This window comes from Phocoena phocoena, chromosome X (genome assembly GCF_963924675.1).
Source record: "Phocoena phocoena chromosome X, mPhoPho1.1, whole genome shotgun sequence".
Lineage (NCBI taxonomy): Eukaryota > Metazoa > Chordata > Mammalia > Artiodactyla > Phocoenidae > Phocoena > Phocoena phocoena.
Window position 1 is genome coordinate 10824421 of NC_089240.1, and position 21203 is coordinate 10845623.

The window sequence follows — 21203 nt, forward strand, 5'->3', positions numbered from 1 at the left end:
CCTTTGACCTCCTGGGCAACCGGAAGAGTCAAATACAGTAATGACACTATTGCTGGGGTCAGAAAAATATCAAGGGAATCATTTTGGAAAGGTGGTGGGCATGTTGGTCCCTAAAAGCACCAAGTCACCCAGATCCGCTCAAGTGGGTCCACTCAAGTTTCATGTCAATATCAGAAATTAGCTCAACTTTTAAATAAAAATGTTGCCCTGGGCCAGGCAGCACAAGCAGTTTAATCACAGTCCTCCCCCACCCCTCCTCGGCTTCCACCTGCTGCCCTCCAGCAGAAACGTTCAGCGAAGAAAGAACCGCGAACTGGTGGGTGACGACATTTAAGTATCTGAAGAGGGAAAAGGAACACGGGGTGGGGGGGAGGGGAGAGACAAAATGAGCATCCATGAAGTGAAATGAAGGAGAGAGCCACAGTTCACGCTCCATTCTTGAGAGGAATAAGAGTTTCATTCATTTTTAAAACCAACTTTGACTTGAGATGTCCATAAAGACCTCCCCGGGGGCAGTCAGGTGACATTTTCAGTTCGGAGACAGTTACGTTTCAGTAGAGCAGTGCTGGCCTCGGGATAATGTCGGTACCTCTCGTGACCTCCCATCCCTGTTTACATTATCCAGACCCTTAAATAAATGGCTTGTCGGGGAAATGGAACTCTGAACGCATTACGATGTTAAATGGTAATCGAGAGCAGTTCATGACTTCAGGGCAAGCACATTAAGGCGGCTAAATTTCTTTCACCCCAACGGCCTTTACAGTACACAGGGAACGACTACCACAGCGAGAAACACGGGAGCTAGGCTTTTCCATCTTGATGAGCATCCCATTCTAAATTAGCATTTGCTTAAACCCACCCCAAGCAGTGACTATACACTCACTGCCCAATCTCTCTTCAGTTCACTGGAAAATAAAAAGGTCGGGCCCTCATAAGAAAGTGTGCTGCCTTTCATTTCAAAAGATGACCAGCTGTCTTCATGAAGACCAACCTCCCTGAAACGGACTAATGAAACTGCCCGAGATGGGACCCAGCACACGGTACAGTTCACGTTCACTAGCAAGTCAGTACCTCAAAGAGCTTTGGACACTTGAGATTTGCGAACGAGGATGACGGAGGTCAATCTTATTTTGTCCTATGACCTTCTAGGGGCTGAGGTGAAGCGAGAGGAATGCAACTAAAAGTCCAAATGCTCTCCAGGCTCCCAAATCGAGAGGAACTAAAATCGCTGGCCTTGATGTATTTCATTATATAAGAGGGAAAACAGACCTCTTTTCTCTTGTATTGTATCATTCCCCACCTCCCCCATTCTCAGCCTCCACGAGGAAGTTAGGAACAAGATGAACGCCTGCTTCCCTAGCTAACAAAGTTATATCTGGGGGGCTTCCCTGGTGGCGCAGTGGTTGAGAGTCCGCCTGCCGATGCAGGGGACACGGGTTCGTGCCCTGGTCCGGGAAGATCCCACATGCTGTGGAGCGGCTGGGCCCGTGAGCCGTGGCCGCTGAGCCTGTGCGTCTGGAGCCTGTGCTCCACAACGGGAGAGGCCCGCGTACCGCAAAAAAAAAAATGTTAATATCTGGTCCTTATTGGATAGAGAAGTGTGGCCTTGAGAGTGTGCCATCCAATATGGTGGCCACTTTAAATTATTCAAAATAAAATCAAAACTTCAGTTCCTCTATTGCATAAGCCACATTTCACATGCTCAGCAGCCACCTGGGCTGGTGGCGACCATGCTGGACCGAACAGATACAGGACATTCCATCACTACAGAACACAGCTGTGGAAGATCAATTTTGACTTACCACAAATTCACTTTTCTGTGACATGAGCTAGGTTCTGAGTTTTACTTTGGATTTCACTCACTCAGGACTTTGTGAAGATCCACAGGGTGCTAAGCCCTGTGCTTGGCACTGGGAATACAAACATAAAATCAAACGCCTCCTCTGCCTTCAAGGAGATCAGTTTAATGCTGCAGGCAGACGAGTAACAGAATTTCTATAGCACAGCGTGATGAGCGCCAAGATAGAGGCTGCTGGAGAGCCAGTGGATGGTGGGGGGCGGGGGGTGAAAAGAGAGAGATGGAAGGACAGGAGGAAATATAATTCAAATTGGAGAGGGGTCCGGAAAGGCTTCCTACAGAAAAACCTAGGATGCAGAATACGTAAACAGCTGACATGGGGACATTGGTATATAATCTGATAAAATATGAAGAAATCTGAAGATTTCTGTTGTATATTATTTTAATAAGCCCACATCCTGTCTCGCCATCTGGAGTTAGGGCTAGGTGTTACAGCAGCGTAACGCACTTGCCCTTTAACAATAGAACTCATCCTTCCAAATCCCCAGCTGCCACTTCAAAACAGTCTTTCATCCAAAGGGTTAGAGCATTCTGCTTCTTTCAAAGGAAATATCACAGCTGTTCCCTGGCTCAGAAAGACAAGTGGGGTTAGAAGAATGATGCGGTCCAGTCCCAAATTCACTAGATCAAGGCTAAAGTTTCCCTCCAATGTATCTCTCTCGTGGACTCCGTATACCCCATGCTGTGGGTCTAGTTTTAGAACAGCAGGGGAAACCAAGGACTCGAGAATTTGGGGGACCACTTCAGTGAATCACACTCTCTTAGCAGAAGCCCATGCTCTTAAGTTTTCAGCGGATGATTTTACTTGCAAACATACAACTCTGGCTCCTGTAGAACAGAAGTCACCATACTGGTCATCGTCATTCCACATGCACAGATAAAACTCTTACGGACCCTGCTGGCCACCGTGAGCAGAAGCTGGGTGAAATTTATAGGAAATAACCTGGGAAAAATGTATAGGAAATAATACAGCTGGAGGCAGAGCTTAGTCTAGCATGGTTGACCAGTTACCCACACGGCTAAAATTGCATGTGTGGTGGATATCCAAGCATCTGTAAACGGATCACTCCCCGCTGTACCTTCTATGTCAATCTAGAAGCCATCTCTCCCCACAGCATGTAACATAACTGAACACTGGGCGATTTGGTCGTATGCCATACACTTAACCCAGAGGAACCAAAGGTGCTGCAAAAAGTTAGCAAGAAAAACCTAAATATGTTTCTAAAATATGCTATCAATACTGTTAGGATCCTCACATTAACAGCATTTCTGACCCGAAAAACGTGCAGGTATGTGTGCGGCAGAGGTCGCGATGGAGGCTGACGGTGTGTTCAGCCTGGCCTCACAGGAGTACCACCTGCACAGGCCCATGGGGCCCTGTGCTTAGTATAATACTCCGATACTGCCATCTGGACATGCTTAATAATTTCTCAACAAGGGTATCCGCATTTTCATTTTTGCACTGGGCGTACGAACTATGGAGCCAGTCCTGGGTGTACTTATGTGGGAGGAGGCAGGAGGGGTCTTCCTACTTTATATGGCCACAGTAGTATTGTTTCATTTCACAGTGTTAGACAGAAATACAACCCAGAAGGGCAGACATTGCCTTGCCTACCATATCATCCTGAGTACAGCAACCATCATACTATATCAAGGGAATGGCATGTGCTAGAATTACTGATTTCCCCTTTACTCTGAGAGGGAATAGAAATCACCCGCTGTACTACCAATAGCAGAGTCAACACTCCAACCAAGTTCCCCTAAACCAGGGGTCGGCGAACTACAGCCTGTATTTTTGTAAATAAAGTTTTATTGGAACACAGCTCACACCCCCTTCATTTACAAATCGCCTGTGGCTATTTCTGCTCTGCGATGGCAGAGTTGGGCAGCTGTGACAGAGGGCACGTGGCTTACAAACCCTGAAACATTTACTATTTACAGAAGAAGTTTGCAGACCCCTATCTGGAAACACTGACATTCAGAGTGTGGTCCCAGGACCAGGAGCGTCAGCGTTGCCTATGAACGTGGTAAAAATGCAGATTCTCGGGTCCCACCCTAGAACAACTCTATCAGAAAATCAGGGGGTGGGGGTGGGGGTGGGGGTAGAACCGGTCATCTGTGCTTTCGGGTGATTCTCACGTAGGCTCCAATCTGAGAACCACTGTCCTAAAGAATCATGCCAGCTCTACACTGTGGCAGCCCCGCCTGATATCTTTACCAGCCAAACCGTGCGACAGTAAACACCTAATGCCATGAAACGATTCCTGGCTTCTGGCCAAGATGGAGTATCAGGGACCTAATTTATCCTCCTGCCTGAAGCCACAACCGAACTGAACAAAACCTATGAAACAATGGTCTTCAAGGTATCAGACATCAGGGTGTGAAGAAGCACCCGTGGCTAATGAGTCAATTATTAAATTCTCAACAGAACGGCCGAATCAACATGACGTCACCTGTAACGCACTTCGAAGAAGCAGTCGGCACGGGGTCCCCTGACGGTGCAGCCCAGCTCTCATTTGAACAGGACAAGCTCTGCCCCATAATCTAGCTGTTATCGTCTTGGGTACTGGGGTCTCTTAAAGGCCCGCTTGAATGGAAGCTGTCAGTTAAGCAGGGTAACAGATACGGGTGAGGATGAGATGCTGGGAGGGAGGGAGCAGCTGTCCATTCACCCATTCATTCCATTTCATTCCATTAGTGAACATTCAATGCCCACCGAGGTGTCTCTGAGGTCCCAGGTACTGGGCTGGACGCTGGGGACTCGATGGCGAGCTACGATAGGCATGGTCTACATGCTAATGGAGTTTATAGCCTATGGGGGAAACAGACACCATCCACATGGTTTTGGGCTCAGAAGTGCTAGGAGAGGAAACCATGAGGACTTACTGAGGCTTCTGGACAGTGACCAGGAACAGCCTCCGCAGCTTAGATCTGAAGGATGGATTGGAGCTGATTAGGTAAAAGGAGAGAGGGCTGGGTTACGGAGGGTGTGCTGGGAAAGAGGAACAGTGCGAACAAGAGCTCTATGGTGGAAAAGAGCAGGGCGCTTTCCCGGGCATAAAAGATGCCAGAACACAGAGAGTACACGGTGAGGGTGGGGCAAGGAAGGCAGGAGAGGGTCTATTGGAGCTAGAAGCACTGAGGGCTTTCCAGGCCTCCTGAAGGATTCTGGACTTTATCCGCAGCATCATGGGAAGCCACTGAACATTTTTAACCCCAGGGAACAGACCGGGGTTGTAGAAGATCCTCCTGGCGGATGTGACAGGAACAAAGTGGCCGTGGATATGGGGAGGAGCTTGCTGCAATGCTTCAGGCAAAAGAGGGCAGGCGCTTGGACCAGGGCAAAAGCAGCGGAAGTGGAAGAAAGGGATGGGTCTGAGAGAGGTTTGAGATGTCAAGTGGGCACAACTTGGTGTGGACTCAAAGGAGGGGTTGGGGATGGCTGGTGAGAACCAAGGATGACTCCTCCATTTCTGCACGTGGAACCCGATGGATGTTGTGCTGTTCCCTGAGCTGGGCTTGACCCAGGACGGCTAGGCTTTGAGGACAAAGATGTTGAGTTCAGTTTTAGACATGCTGAGTTTGAGGTGACCGGATGCCATCTTAAGGGGGGCGCTTCCGGTAGGCGATCGGATATGTGGGCCGGTAGCTCAGAAGAGCTGACGCAGGATGCTGTCAGCTTCTGGACCGCAGTGAACACTTTCAGAGGTCAAGGAAAGACATGAGGGGACCATTTAGCAGCTGAAAGTACTTGAAAGCCTTTGCTTTGCCAAGTGTGGTCCTTGGACGAGCTGCGTGAGGTTCAGCAGGGAGCTTGGGGGAAATGTGGAATATTGGACCCCACCCCAGACCAACCAAATCAGAATGTGCATCTGAACAAGCCCGCAGTTGTGTGCCTGAAAGTTTGAGAAGCCCAGGCCAGCCACCAGTCCCAGGTGCAGCATCCTGAGTCCCTTTGAAGTGCCTGCTTTTGTGTCAACTGTGTTTGGTGTTTTCTCCCAAAGAGGTGGCCTGCTGGGCTTGGCCGTAACTCCAGCCACTTGCAAATCAAATGGCAAGTTCCAGGGGCCGCAATGAAGAAAAACACAATGTTACAAGCTGTTCAGCCATCTTGAAAAGAGTGCAACTACAGTGTTTTTTTCTGAGCCAAGCAGGCACGGTTAACCTCCGATTTTTCACATCAAAGATGCTTTAGTGCCTTACCGCAGAAGGTCTGAGAACACAGACCTATCACACCCCACCCCCATCCAGACAAAGGTCCTGGATCTCTGCTTCGGGCTGTCCCCAGCATGAGAAGTCACAGGCCAGGGTGATGTTTTTAAAAAGGGAGGTGGTGCCGAGTATCAGCAGAGCGTCACGCTGTGAAATGTTGATGCCAGCTACGGAAGATCGATGCTTTTCTTGGATATTCCTATAAATCCACAGGCTGAGCTTTCCCGAGCTTCAAACCAGCAATGACAACGTTGGTGAACATAAACCAGAAAAGGCAAGGAAAGCATTTTTTGGATGAGTGCGAACTACTTGTGGGGAAAAAAAAAACACTGCTAGGCCTTCTAGCACATAGTATTTACTAATATTCTCAGTACCTCTCACCAACGCCGCCTCCGCCCCGCCCCCCACCCCCCAGCGGTTCTGTTAGGTTAATAAAGTCTTCGGCCTTCATTTGGCCGGTCTCTGAAGCTAAAGAGAATTTTCCGTTTTGATTTGCACTAAAACCCCAGTGTGCGTTAGCCTAAGATAGTTTAAAGATAAACCACACAGTAGGGAGAAAAAATAGGCCTCAATGCCTCTTCCTCTCAATGGCCATTTTGTCTCTGGCATCACTAGAACCTTCTGTGCAGAACAACAGAATAAAACATGTTTTGTCCTCGGGCTTGCGGATGGCTGTTGCCATGGCTGTGAGTTCATAACGGCCCAGTGATTTGCCCCAAGTTGTCTGTGATCCTGGCTGCAGCTTTAATGCTGGCTCAGGAGGAAGACCGGCAGCAACAAGGGCTCAGATTCTTACCCAGGGAATGAATCTCTCTCTCTCTCTCTCTCTCTCTCTCTCTCATCTCTCTCTCTCTCTCACACACACACACACACACACACACACAGACACACACACACACACACAACACACATAGCCCTCTACGCATGGCCTTCCTTGCTGCTTTACTGATTCCTAACAGTGCACCAAATTCAAAAAGAAAAGGATAAGTAACCAAGGTTTGCAACTTGCAAACAACCAGCAGGAAAACGGAGGCAGAGAGAATCCTTACTTAAGAGACATAAAAGCGGATGTCAGGGGACCAAGACCCCCCTGACTCTGAGTTGGCTCAAGCAGCGGTTCTCAATAGGGGGTGACGGTGCCCCCCCAGGGGACATTGAGCAACGTCTGGAGATATTTTGGGTTGTCACGACTGGCGGGGGGGGCGCTACCGGCTCTAGTGGGTGGAGTCCAGGGATGCCGCTAAACATCTCGCAGTGTACAGGACGGTCCCCGCCCCAAACACAACAAACAACAAAGAACGATGAGAAACCTCGTTCTCAGGCTATCGTGTACAATCTCGGTCTGAGACAACAGTGTGACTGCCAAATTCTACAATTAAAAAAAAAAAAGAGCTTAAAATAAACCTTACTTTGCTTACAAAATATTACAGAGCAGAAGTTCTCAATCTTTTGCTGCCCAACAGGATTATCTGGAGTGCACTGGAAAGCCCTGATCTCCACACTTCACTCCAGACCAATGAATCAGAATTTCTCGGGGCAGGGCTCAAGAACTAGTGGTTTTCCTTAAAAAAAAAAAAAAAAAAAAAAAAAAAGCTCCCCAGGTGATTTCAAGCTGGAGAACAAGTGTTCTACTGCAGGCGTCAGCCAACTGTGGCTCATGGGCCAGACTCAGCTCTCCATATGGCCTGCGAACACAGAGCGCTTTTTTCTATTTCGAAATGATTTTTTAAAAAACCAAAACTCAAAGAATAATACTACTTCGTGACACAAGTATATGGAATTCAAATTTCTGTGTCCATAAATAAAGTTTTACTGGAACACAGCCGAACTCATTCCTTTATGTACTGTGTGTGGCTATTTTCAACCTGCAAAGGCACAGCTGAGTAGTTGCCAGATATTTACCATTTGGCCTTTTGCAGGAAAAGTCTGCAGCTCCCCCTTCAAGAGCACTCGTTCTCCAACTTTCATGTGCATATAAATTCCCTGGGGATCCCGTTAAAATACAGATTCTGTTTAGGCAGGTCTCGGCAGGAGACTGTGCCTCTGCATTTCTCACCTGCTCCCAGGGGACCCTATTCTGGAGGTGCATCGGCTGGTCGCTGAAGCACAAGGGCAGAAAAGAGGGGCCCTCCAAGAGGGGTCTGTGCAGCCCTGGGAGACCCTGAGACTCATTCAGGAGGTGTGGGAGGCCAAAACTGTCTTTATAATTGCACTAGAAGACATTGACTTTTTTCACTGTGTTGACGCTTGCACAGTAAAACTGCGGATGGCTTAGCGCGAATCAGGCAGTGGCACCAAAGTATTAATCAGCAGTGCATTGCTCACCACCACACACTCATAGGAAAAAAACCAAAAGGGACAGTTTCACTTAAAAATGTCCTTGATGCAGTAAAAAATCAACTTTAATAAATCTAAACCCCCGTTTTGAAGGTTCTGTGCAACGAAAGGAGAAGGACACATACAGGACTGCTGCATACCAGAGCACAATGAAAAAGTTCACGTGCGACTGAGTTACGAGCTGAACTAGCACCTTGTTTGTCGGTGGACCGCCATTTCTTCTTTAAAGAATGACTAACAAGCTGTAGTTACTAAGACTTGGGAAGTCCCGGGTGGTGCAGTGGTTAAGACTCCGAGCTCCCAATGCAGGGGGCCGGGGTTCGATCCCTGATCAAGGAACTAGATCCCACCTGCATGCTGCAACTAAGAGTTTGCATGTCATAACTAAGGAGCCCGCCTGCCACAACTAAGAGCCGGTGCAACCAAATAAAACAAATAAATACTTTTTTAAAATACTTGGGAAGAAGACAGACACATAGACAACAGGCATATGAAAAGATGCTCAACATCACTAATCATCAGGGAAATGTAAATCAAAGCCACAATGAGATATCACCTTGCACCTGCCAGAATGGCTATTATCCAAAAGACAACAAATAAGTGTTGGCTTTAAAGATGCGGAGAAAAGGGAACCCTTGTGTACCGTTGGTGGGAATGTAAACTGGTGCAGCCACTATGGAAAACAGTTTTCATGTTCTCTGTATAAACACCCAGAAGTAAAATAGCTTTGGTCATACTGGTAATTCTACTCTTAATTTTTTCAAGAATCTCCACACTAATTTGAAAAGATACAGGTACCTCTGTGTTCACTGCAGCATTATTTGTAATAGCCAAGACATGGAAACAACCTAAGTGCCCACTGATGGGTGAATGGATCAAGATGATACAAGAACTACCATATGATGCAGCAATCCCACTCCTAGGCATGTATCTGGAGAAAACTGTAATTTGAAAAGATACACGCACCCCAATGTTCACTGAAGCACTATTTACGTCACTCAAGACATGGAAGCCACCGAAATGTCCATCAACAGACGAATGCAAAAAGGAGGTGTGGTACATATATACAATGGAATATTACTCAGCCACAAAAGAAAGAATGAAATAATGCCACTTGCAGCAACATGGACAGATCTAGAGATTATCATACCAAGTAAAATAAGTCAGACAGAGAAAGACAAATATCATATGACATCACTTCTATGTAGAATCTTAAAAAACGATACAAATGAGCTTATTTACAAAACAGAAACAGACTCACAGATTTCAAAGCCAAAATTATGGTTACCAAAGGGGAAACGTGGGGGGAAGGGATAAGTAGGAGCTCAGGATTAACATATACACACTACTATATATAAAATAGATAACTAGGGCTTCCCCTGGCGACACAGTGGTTAAGAATCAACCTGCCAATGCAGGGGACATGGGCTCGAGCCCTGGTACGCGACAATCCCACATGCAGCCGAGCAACTAAGCCCGTGCGCCACAACTACTGAGCCTGTGCTCTAGAGCCCATGAGCCACAACTACTGAGTCCATATGCCACAACTACTGAAGCCCGCGTGCCTAGAGCCCGTGCTCCGCAACCAGAGAAGCCACCGCAATGAGAAGCCCGCGCACCGCAACAAAGAGTAGCCCCTGCTCGTCACAACTAGAGAAAGCCTGCGCACAGCAACAAAGACCCAATGCAGCCAAAAATAAATAAATAAAATAAAATAGATAACTAATAAGGACCTACTGTATAGTACAGGGAACTCTACTCAATATTCTGTAATGACCTATATGGGAAAAGAATCTGAACAAGAATGAATACATATATATGTATAACTGAATCACTTCGCTACACACCTGAAACTAATACAGCATTGTAAATCAACTACAATAAAAAATTTTTTAAAGATGATATATATCTTATGTGTATATACATACATACACACACACACACACACACACACATACACACACAAAATGGAATACTACTCAGCCATAAGAAAGAAGGAAATCTTGCCACTTGCAACAACATGGATGGACCTTGAGGGCATTATGGTAAATGAGTTAAGTCAGGCAGAGAAAGACAAATACCATATGATTTCACTCACATGTGGAATCTAAAAAACCAAAACAAAACAGAAAACAACTCATAGACACAGAGAACAGATTAGTAGTTACCAGAGAGGAAGGGGGTTGGGGGTTGGGTGAAATGGGTGAAGGGGGTCAACTGTCTGGCAATGGACCATAACTAGATTTGTGGTGGTGATCACTCTGCAGTGTATACAGATGTTGAATTATAATGCTGTACCTGAGACACTGCGTGTGCGCACGCACACGCACACACACACACGCGTACACACACACACACACACACACACACACACACACACACACACACTTGGGTACCTGGCAGAAATTTTCTCAAAAATGACGTAAATGAGCTTGTTACTTCAAAGAAAACAAGTGATAGTATCTGTTGTCAATCAGTTTTGGAAAACTTGCACCTGTGACACTGAAAACTCCCAGCTTCCCAGTACTTAAAAGACTTCTTGATGAAATCGCTGGTGCTATTAATGAATTTGACTTTTGGGATATGGTACAATGGACAATGTGTCAATACTTGGAAGATCTACACCACCCAGAGAACCAGTATTTTCCAAAGGACCAACGTGGGATGTTACAAAATCGTTCTCGAATACAGATCCGATCAAAGTGCAAGGTAGAGCAACAGATTTTAATGGAACAGAGTAGAAGAAGTTCAGTAATATAGTTTCCGATTCCACATTACTAATAATCTCTAAGAAACCATCATTTGTTGGATTTGGGTGTATTATCAAGGAAGAGCTCCACAAATATATGAAAAGGCTGTTAACCACTGTGCCACCAGGGAAGTCTTAGTAACTATAGCTTGTTAGTCGTTCTTAACAGAAAAAATGGCGGTCCACCAAAAAACAAGGAGCTAGTCCAGCTCGTAACCCAATCGCGTATGAACTTTTCTTTGTGCTCTGGTATGCCTCTGAGTGAATGTAGAGGCACGTGTAAGGATCCAGCTGTCTGATATTAAGCCAGATATTAAGGAGATTCGCAAAAATGTAAGAGTGCTGCTCTTCTCACTCAAGTTTTACTTTGTTTGCGAAAAGACTTATCTTTCCCAAACATTATTTATGTTAACATGTAATGGGTTTGTTATTGTCATTTTAAACAAATAAGTTCATTATTTTTTAAAGGATAACATACAGTCTATTTCTGAGATCAAATATTAATAGATACGATATAAAAAATAAGTTATACAACTTTTCAAACTTCTATGATGAAAACGTTATTACTTAAGTAATAATAAATTTCTCAGTTCTAATTTCTAATACAAAAAAAGATTTAGAGCTATAACCCACAGGAGCAAAAGCTTTTTGGCGTCTTCAATTATTTGTAAGAGGGTAAAGGGACATAACAACCCAAAGTCTGTAAACCACTGGTGTACACCATTAAGAAGGTATCATGGGGACTTCCCTGGTGGTCCAGTGGTTAAGACTTCACCTTCCAATGCAGGGGGTGCGGATTCGATCCCTGGTCGGGGAGCTAAGATCCCACGTGCCTCGTGGCCAAAAAACCGAAACATAAAACAGATGTAATATTGTAACAAATTTAATAAAGACTTAAAAAAAAAAAAAAGAAGGTATCATGAAGTCAGTGGACGGGGGGCTTCCTGTTAAAGACCTAACTGAGGAATCACTTAAATGACAGATAGGTTGCTTCTCAGTTCTCCCTTGACCTTCCTAGAGTCGCTGACATAAAAGTCTAGCTACATAATGCCAAGAACGCTGAAACTATTTTTAATGATATAAAGAGAATTGCTTTTCAGGAGATCCTTCTAAAATCTTGTCCTAAAATCTATGAAATCAGAAATTTTCACTTTTGTGGTACGCTGTGAAAATCTTAAAATAGATGAGCCTCTCACGTTTGCAATATGGCTTGGGCAGTAGAAAATAAGCAATTATATAAAAGGAAAGTTATGGGGGGGCTCCCCTGGTGGTGCAGTGGTTGAGAGTCCGCCTGCTGATGCGGGGGACACGGGTTCGTGCTCCGGTCCAGGAAGATCCCACATGCCGCGGCGCGGCTGGGCCCGTGAGCCATGGCCGCTGAGCCTGCGCGTCCGGAGCCTGTGCTCCGCAACGGGAGAGGCCACAACAGTGGGAGGCCCTCGTACCGCAAAAAAAAAAAAAAAAAAGGAAAGTTATGTTCACATGGTGAGAATAAACAAAGACAAGAAAAAGACACTTGTTAGTCTCTTCCTTCGCCTTTTGTGGGAACTGGCTTTAGTTTTCCTAAAGACCGTGTGTGTGCTATTAGCCTAGTTAAGCGGGGAGCAAAGAACCAGGGAAACGGATAGTGAATAGGGGAAGCTAGCTCTAAATCCAAACGGCAGAGATTTTAAGAGCACAAAGATCTGTAGGGTGTTCAGGAAATCTGAGATCTCCCTGCAGTATTAAGCTTTAGCAGCACTCAACCTCCTTGACCATCTGGGCGACAGTGTCTATGCGCTGCTGGATTCCACTGGATTCAGTTGAGTGTCGACTGAATTGCTGCTATGTGCAAGGCACTGTGCTGGGGGCTGCAGCGGTTTGGTTTGCCCTCCCAGCCTTGACACTTTGGAGTGGGGTGAGGGACACAAACACATCAGAGATCACTACAGTAGAAGGAAGAGAGAGTTGACTTAGGGACATGGGGAGTGAGGTAGGGACAGATCTCCTTGGCTTAGCGTGGGGAGCTTAGGAAACGGTGTGTGGGTGGCAGTGGTGTAGACAGGCCTTAAAGAACAGAAGGATCTCATGGTTAGGACACACTGACAAGTATGAGCAAAGGAGAACAGGACCGATGTGGTGAGCGGCACGTGGGGAGACCTGAGGGCGTGGCCAAGTTTATCAAGGGGACCAGGACAGCATCAGGAGAGAAGCTGGAGAGGCAGGTGGGCCCCTCCTGTGGGGAGGCCTCTGAGGCAACCTGAAGCCTCGTGTGCTTCATTTTGCAGGCAGTGGGGAGAGAGGGAAGGTTTGTGAGCAAGCCAGTGACGTGATCTGAGGTGTGCTTTTAAGAGACTAATCTGGCACTAGTGTGTAGGCTGGACTGGAGTGGGTGCAAACTAAACTCTCCCACTGTAGGTGGTAGCAGAATGGGTCTTTCTGAGTTGTATTCGAGGGGGGCAGGGCGTTTTCAGTGGAGGCAGGAAGGGGGAAAAGCAGACGAAGCTTGGAGCTGTGAAGCAGTCAGTGTCACACAACATTTTATGGGAATGGCTTGGCAAGAAAAGATGAGAGAATATATGTGAACGAATCTTCCCAAGGGCCATTCCAGAAAATGTCAACTAACCCAGAGAGACAGAAGGCAAATCAGTGGTTGCTTGGAGAGGGAGGGCTTATAAAGGGACCCAGGGAAACTTTGGGATTGACGGACATGTCATCATCCTGCTTGTGGTGCTGGTTTCACGGGCACATACATATGTCAAAACTTATCAAATAGGCCACTTTAAGTATACGCAGCTTACGCATACCAATTACACCTCAAAAAAGTTAAAAAAAAAAAAACAAAAAACACCTGCCTCTTTTTCTTTTTTTTTTTTTCCCTTTTCTTTTTAAGATCTGCTTCTTAAGTTTGATTTTTACAAAAGATGCTAGTAATGTTAAAAGGTTACGAGTCCCCTTTGGAAACTAAGAATTGGCGGCAAAAGGCAGGAGCCACATCAACCTGGCTGGGATGGGCTGGGGGCACGTATCCTGTGGCTACAGAACCTGTGGGCTCCCCCACTTGGTGACAGGAAAGCGAGGGGGAAAGGAGAGAAGACAGTGCTGTAAGGAGGCACATGACGCATTTCCATTTTGAAATGTTTATACAGCTTGTAGCAGTCGGCCTTCTAAGACACCCCCGATGATCCTCACCCCCCGATATTCATACCCTTGTGTAATTCCCTCCCCCTGAGTGTGCGCTGAACTTGCTGACTAGCTTCCCCGATAAGGTTTCAAAAGACTGACTTCTGTCTTCCTAGCATTCTCTCTTCTCCCTTGCTGGCACTCTCTCTTACCTGCTCACCAGCGCTCTCTGATGAAGCCAGCTGTCATGTCATCAGGGAGATATGGGAAAGCCCACGTGGCAAGGAATCAAGGGAGGTCTTGGGCCAACAGCTAGTGAGGAACTGAGGCTCCCAGTCCCACAGTCTTTGAGGAACTGAGTCCTGCGAACAGCCACAAAAGTGATCTGCAGCTAAGCAGAGCCCAGACTCCTGACCTACAGAAACTGAGATAATATATGTTGTTGTTCCTGGCTGCTAAGTTTAAGATTAATTAGTTATGCAACAAAAGATAACTAATACACAGCTTCAGCTCTGGTGTCTGCCTGCACCTCTACCATCAAATCTTTCTGCGTTTTTTAATACACAAAGATGCAATGACAATATTAAAACATCAAGAGAAGTTTGCTTCTAATTCACTGTCTGCTAAGGATGTGGTGATTTGGCTTCGGGCATCTTGATGGTGGATATGTGTACACGTTGTCTCTGAATTTCAGATTTATCCTGTTCTTCAGATAGGTATTTTGAACGGGAATGATACTTCACCAAAGATGTTGTAACGAGGGACTATTTTCTCATCCAACGTTATGATCCTCTATGTATACAGTAGCGGTGGTCAGACTTCAGTGTGGCTCTGAACTGCCTGGGGAGCTTATTAAAACATATCAAATTCCTGGGACCCACCCTAAAGGGGGGGCCTGGGAATCTGAATGTTTAACCAAAATCCTTGGTGATTCTGATTCAGGGCATCAGAGGCCCATACTTTGAAAAATCACTTAAAGAAATTACCCCCAAGGGCTTCCCTGGTGGCGCAGTGGTTGAGAGTCCGCCTGCCGATGCAGGGGACACGGGTTCATGCCCCGGTCCGGGAGGATCCCACAGGCCGTGGAGCGGCTGGGCCCGTGAGCCATGGCCGCTGAGCCTGCGCATCCGGAGCCTGTGCTCCACAACGGGAGAGGCCACAACAGTGAGAGGCCCGCGTACCGCAAAAAAAAAAAAAGAAAAAAGAAAAAAAGAAATGACCCCCAATATTGCCCTTAACAAGATATAAATGATCTTTTACATATCACAGAAAATAAAACTTGCTAAAGTACAATGAATGGTATAATAGATGAAAACAGCTCCATGGCACCCATTTAACAGGACTTGGTATATTACGGGAACACTCAAAGAGGGACCTGAAAGAGGGGCTGAGCTTCCAGAAAGAGCCAAGAGACCCTCTGAAGAAGGGCTGAGCTTTAGTCTAAAGCCTGTGAACAACAAGTACCCCAGGGAGCAAGGATCTGGAGCCTGAAGAGAAGAAGGTGAGGGATCTCGGAGGGAGAAGATTCTAGGAAACTGAGTGACTAGCAGAATTTTTAGGTCTTGCCTACCATAAGTAGACTGGACTTGCAACGTGTGCTAAGAATGCAATTACTCTAAGTCAGGGGTTGGCTTTTTTTTTTTAATGGAAAGGGCCAGATAGTAACTATTTTTGGCTTTGCAGAGCATATGGTTGCAACCACTGAATTCTGCTGTTCTCGCAGGAAAGCAGCCACAGACAATCTGTAAATGAATGGGTGTAGCTGGTTCTAATAAAACTTTATTCACAAAACCACAGTGGGTGGCATCACCAGCCTGGTCTAAGCCAAGTCCTCACAGGAATCTCCGTAATCTCCATGTGTCACCACTGGGAAAGAGCACATGAACGTAAACCAGGTTGTCTTAAGACCATGAAAAGGCTCGTCTTCATCCCATCGCCTCTCCTACTGGCCTGACATTTCACCACTAGAGTTATTCCTCAGGGTGAAAGCACTGTCCATGGAAGTTCCCAGATAAAACGCAAGCGTGATGCTCTTCAGAGGAAGCCTCATCCCACTTAAATGACTCAGACACCCAGAGCTTTCTGTTTTCTAGTACACGAGCCATTTTATATAAGCTTTTGACAGATATGGAAACACATGGGTGTGAGTGAACAGGGACCCCCGAAAGGACACAGCCTGAGGGGGGAGGCGGGGAGACTCTAGCCTCTAGCAGCAGACTTCAGCTGCTTCCCAATGTCTCCAGTTAGCTCTAAGGGTGGCGAAAGAGTTCAAGACAAAATTAATTTTAATTAACCCAAAATGAAAACATACAACACAAGGGGCATCATAAAGGAAACAAAGATCAGACGTCACTATTTCTAAAAGACTGCGAATCACTGCTTTGAATAATCCAAGTCAGTGTCCCTAAAACCAGACGCTGCACCTGAGAGAAAGCTCCAGACTTATACTCAGTACTGATCCATCTGCTTTTCGTCTCTGCTTTCTCTGTCTGCCTGCTCTGAGCTGAGGGACAGACACAAGACCAAAAGGCAAAGGGAGTTCTATATATCACAGACACAGTCGCAGCCACTGCTACATAGTTGAGTGCTAATCATATACCAACAGCATAGCCGATAAAAAGTTGAACATTTGTAAATGAAAAATTATATGTATACGGCTGACATAATAGCCTTTGGTAAATAAGATACAGAACAGTTACCTGCTCTATAGGGGCACATGTTTTTGGTGAAAACTGCAGGTAATTTGAAAATGAAATAATTAATCCACAGCAGAAAACAAAATGCAAAGAACTCTTAAGAAACTCAGAAACATTATATCGATAGCATTAACCTGAGCTAGAATGTGCTTGCACTGTGTCCATTGTTCACCTCCATCTAACCTGAAACACCTTGAATCACTGGAAGCCATCAGACAGACTGGGTGCCTCCCCCGGCCAGAGCTGTGCAAACCAAGAGAGCTTCTCCGACCAGACTCTGGGGAAAAGCCACCCCGCCCGAGAGCCCACACGACACCATCAGACCACTGGGTACAGTCCTCATGCAACCAGCAACAGAGCCCAAAGACGCACATGAAGAGATTAAGGGTTCCCCACCATGAAATACATTTCAAGTATTTGCAGAAAAGGCCTCAAATGTAGTGGCCTTACAACCTTAGGTTAGGGCAGAGTGACATGAAAGAATAACAAATCCAACAGCATTTCCCAGGACTCACATATCCCAGGTGTCACTCTATAAAGCGGATCCACAACAGAGAAGTCCCAGGCTCAGGGGCCAGAGAGAAAGGTTGGGGATCTCTGGGGGCCCGCCTTCTCAGGTCACACCTGGGCAGATACATGGAGCCCAACAGGGTGACCTGATTCACAGCAGTGGACAGGCAGGAAATGCTTGCTTGCCCCTCACGGCGGCTCAGGAATCCATGCTTGGCCATGGAAATCCCAACACGTGGGCTTCCTGCTAAACTCTCAGCTAAACACCAACATTCCCCGTGCTCCCCCCACACTCTCCATTCTAGCCCGTATGTGACAGGGTGGTCTCTTTGGACTTCTGGAATTATCTACAGTCATCTTAACCCAAGCATCAGAGCCATTTAGATTTGGAAGATGGCCAGAAGGGGAACTGGTGGAAGGGGGTGGTTTTTCTACTCCTTATCTGGCGGATTGAATGCCAAACTACATACAGATTTACCAGTGTCTGAATAGTCATTCTTGGTCCCTTAGCTTATAGCCATATTAAGTGACAGCATCTTGCATGTCACTGGATTATATTCAAGAAGGTGACGAGGGGGACTTCCCTGGTGGTCCAGTGGTAAAGAATCTGCCCTCCAATGCAGGGGACGTGGGTTCGATCCCTGGTTGGAGAACTAAGATCCCACATGCCACGGGGCAAGTAAGCCCGCGAGCCTCGTCTAGAGCCCACGTGCCGCAAACTACAGAGCCCACGCGCCCCGGAGCCTGCGCGCCACAACTAGAGAAGAGAAAACCCGCCCGCCACAACTAGAGAGAAGCCCGCGCAACACATGAAGAGCCCGCGTGCCGCAACGAAAGATCCTGCATGCCGCAACTAAGACCTGACGCGGCCAAAAATAAGTTAAATAAATAATAAACAAATCTTTAAAAAAGAGAAAAAAGAGCTTCTCCCAGCTCCTGTCAACTACTTTCTCCTCTTTCTCTCCACAAGAAAACAAGCTGTCCCCCCCTTTCGATGCCCCTCCCCACTCTCCTCCACCAAGATTTTAAACAAAGGAATCAGAGAAAGCACATATTCAGGCAAGTAGACAGGAGAATCAGAGGTCACTGGCCTTTCAAACTAACCAGGACTCAGTGCCTTAACGACTGGCAATTCTTATACCTGCCTCCTCATAAATAGAGAGGGAAAGGAGAATGGACACCTTAAGCAATTCTCCGTCTTCTCTAAATATAGAGATTTCTAGAACTTTTAAGGGTAAATTCACTGCTTCGATTCCTTCCTGTCTTCTCCCTTCTTGCTTTTGCACCTGCCTCTAAATTAGTGCTTCCCAAACTGTGCCCAGGAACCATCTGGAAATCTTGTCCAAATGCAGATTCGGATTCAGCAGGCCTGGGGCGGGGCCTGAGACTCCGCATTTGGCTGAAGCTTCCAGGCGATGCTGATCCTGCTGGTCCACAGACCACACTTGGAACAGAGGATCGAAATTCTCTCAGGTGACACTCTTGAGTGAAGCCTGTGTAACACAACCCACAGTAGCTTGAAGCACACATGAAGCATAATATTCCGTCGAGTGCAGCTGTAGCCATAACAGTTCCTTCTTTCCCGAGTGCCACTGTCTCAGGCCAGCATCTCAGGCCTAGGTCCCCAAGGCAGCGTCACATGGGGTTGCCCTTGTGGCCACTCATCCTTTGATTTCCTGGAGGCCTAGAGAAGATGGGGATGTTACCTGGTCAAAGAAATTAAACAATGAAAAAAGAAGAAACAGATGGTGAAGGATTAACCAAGTGCTAAAAATGTAATTCTGCGGAGAAGTTACACCCAAGAAGGAAAATGGGAAACGATCAAGGCAAAGCAAACTGGAAGCACCTTGACTTCTCCAACGGGGAATAAGTAGGTTGAGGGGAAGAAAAAAAAAAAAAGCAAGACACAAGAGCCATATGGAATCCTCTATTTTTTCCCTCACACCATCTGGTTTGGGATCTAAGCACAGAATGGCAACTGCACTGATGGAGGAGCCGGCAAAATCTCCAGGCAACTAGGAAAGTGACCCCACGGCTGCGTTCGCTCCCCTCACTCCGGGGCCCGCGATGGCCTCTTCACACCATCCCACGTGAGGCCTCTGCCCCGGCTCCAGACACACATGGCCACAGTGCGTGTGCCACACGGGCACGTCTCCCCCAGTGATGTCCCCCCCGCACACACACAGGTACCACCACAGGTGCATGGAGACCATTTCGGGATGTGGCAAGATGATGCTAGAGATCAAGTTCAGTGATTTTGTTTCTCCCCACTCCGAAGAGAACCTGCTCGTTCGTGGAATTCTCACCGGAAATATCACCAGCAACGTGAGAACTAATAGAGTCCTACGATCTCTCATCATCCCATTCCAGAATTCCGAAAACTCTGAAAATTAAGGGGCTTTTTTTTTTGGGTAGGGGGAGGGGGGTCGAGCTCATCTGGCAGCAAAACCTGTTCTGCACTGAATTTCCCTGACGCCCAAACGTAACTCCGGCTCTCCAGAAAGATCCACGTGTTGGACTCGGGGGATGCACCCAGACCTGACTGGGGACGTGGCGCCGCACACGTGGTATGTGTGCCACGTCACTTTTCAAAAACCTCAACTCTTCTGAATTCTTAAATAAATTTGGCCCCAGAGGTTTCGGAGAGGAAATTGGAGGCTTGTATTTTTTCCTCTCAGCTGCCACTGCTCCTTAGAATGCCCATACTGACCTTTACGCTTTACCACCCAAATCCAGGAAAGATGCTTCGTTTTCTTCTCGATTTCTAACTAGGCTGGTGTCTTCTGACACATTCTTAAGAGGAAGACCTTTCTCTTTCTGGCAGTACTTTCGGATACTTTGGGGACCTTCTTGTCATGTTAGCAAATACTGTTCATTCTGTCTCTCTGCCACTGAATTGTGCCCGTTTCATTTTGCTTTGGCGGGGGGAGCGTTTTAAAAATTGCTTTGTTGGGCTTCTCTGGTGGTGCAGTGGGGTTGAGAGTCTGCCTGCCGGTGCAGGGGACACGGGTTTGAGCCCCGGTCCGGGAAGATCCCACATGCCGCGGAGCAACTGGGCCCGTGAGCCACAACCGCTGAGCCTGCGCATCTGGAGCTTGTGCTCCGCAACAAGAGAGGCCGCAATAGTGAGAGGCCCGCGCACCGCGATGAAGAGTGGCCCCTGCTCACCGCAACTGGAGAAAGCCCTCACACAGAAACGAAGACCCAACACAGCCAATCAATCAATCAATCAATAGAAGTGCTGTAGAATTATTTTAAAAAATTGCTTTGTTGAGCTAAGTTTACATAGAAAATTCACCTGTTTTAAGCGTGCAATCCAGTGGTTTTGAGTCCATTTACAGAGTGGTGCAACCAGCACCACGATCTAATTTTAAAACCCCTTCTACCCCAGCCTCTGGCAAACACTCAGCTATTTTCTGTCTCTCTGGATTTGCCAATTCTGGACATTTCTTATCGACGGAACCCCTACGGTATTTGTTCTCGTGTCAGCTTTTACTCAGCATCCTGTTTCTGAGATGCATCCACGTCGCAGTGTGTATCACGCGTACTTCATTCCCTTCCACTGCCGCACGGTATTCCACTGTATGGATACATGTCCAATGGTAATTTTTAAAACTCAAGATTCCAGAACCTTCCATCCTTCGAAGGATCCAAGAGAACAACTGTCTGATGGCATTTCTTGCTCACCTCTTCTAACTGGCACTACACAGGCACACACGGGGCTGGCGCCTAGTGGCCA

General features: G+C 46.8%; 1 protein-coding gene across 1 annotated transcript in view; it reads right to left on the reverse strand.

The window, feature by feature from the left end:
• Nucleotides 1-21203, reverse strand: part of GPM6B (glycoprotein M6B) — a 41987-nt gene that overhangs the window by 10910 nt on the left and 9874 nt on the right. The gene's annotated exons all lie outside the window — the stretch shown is intronic.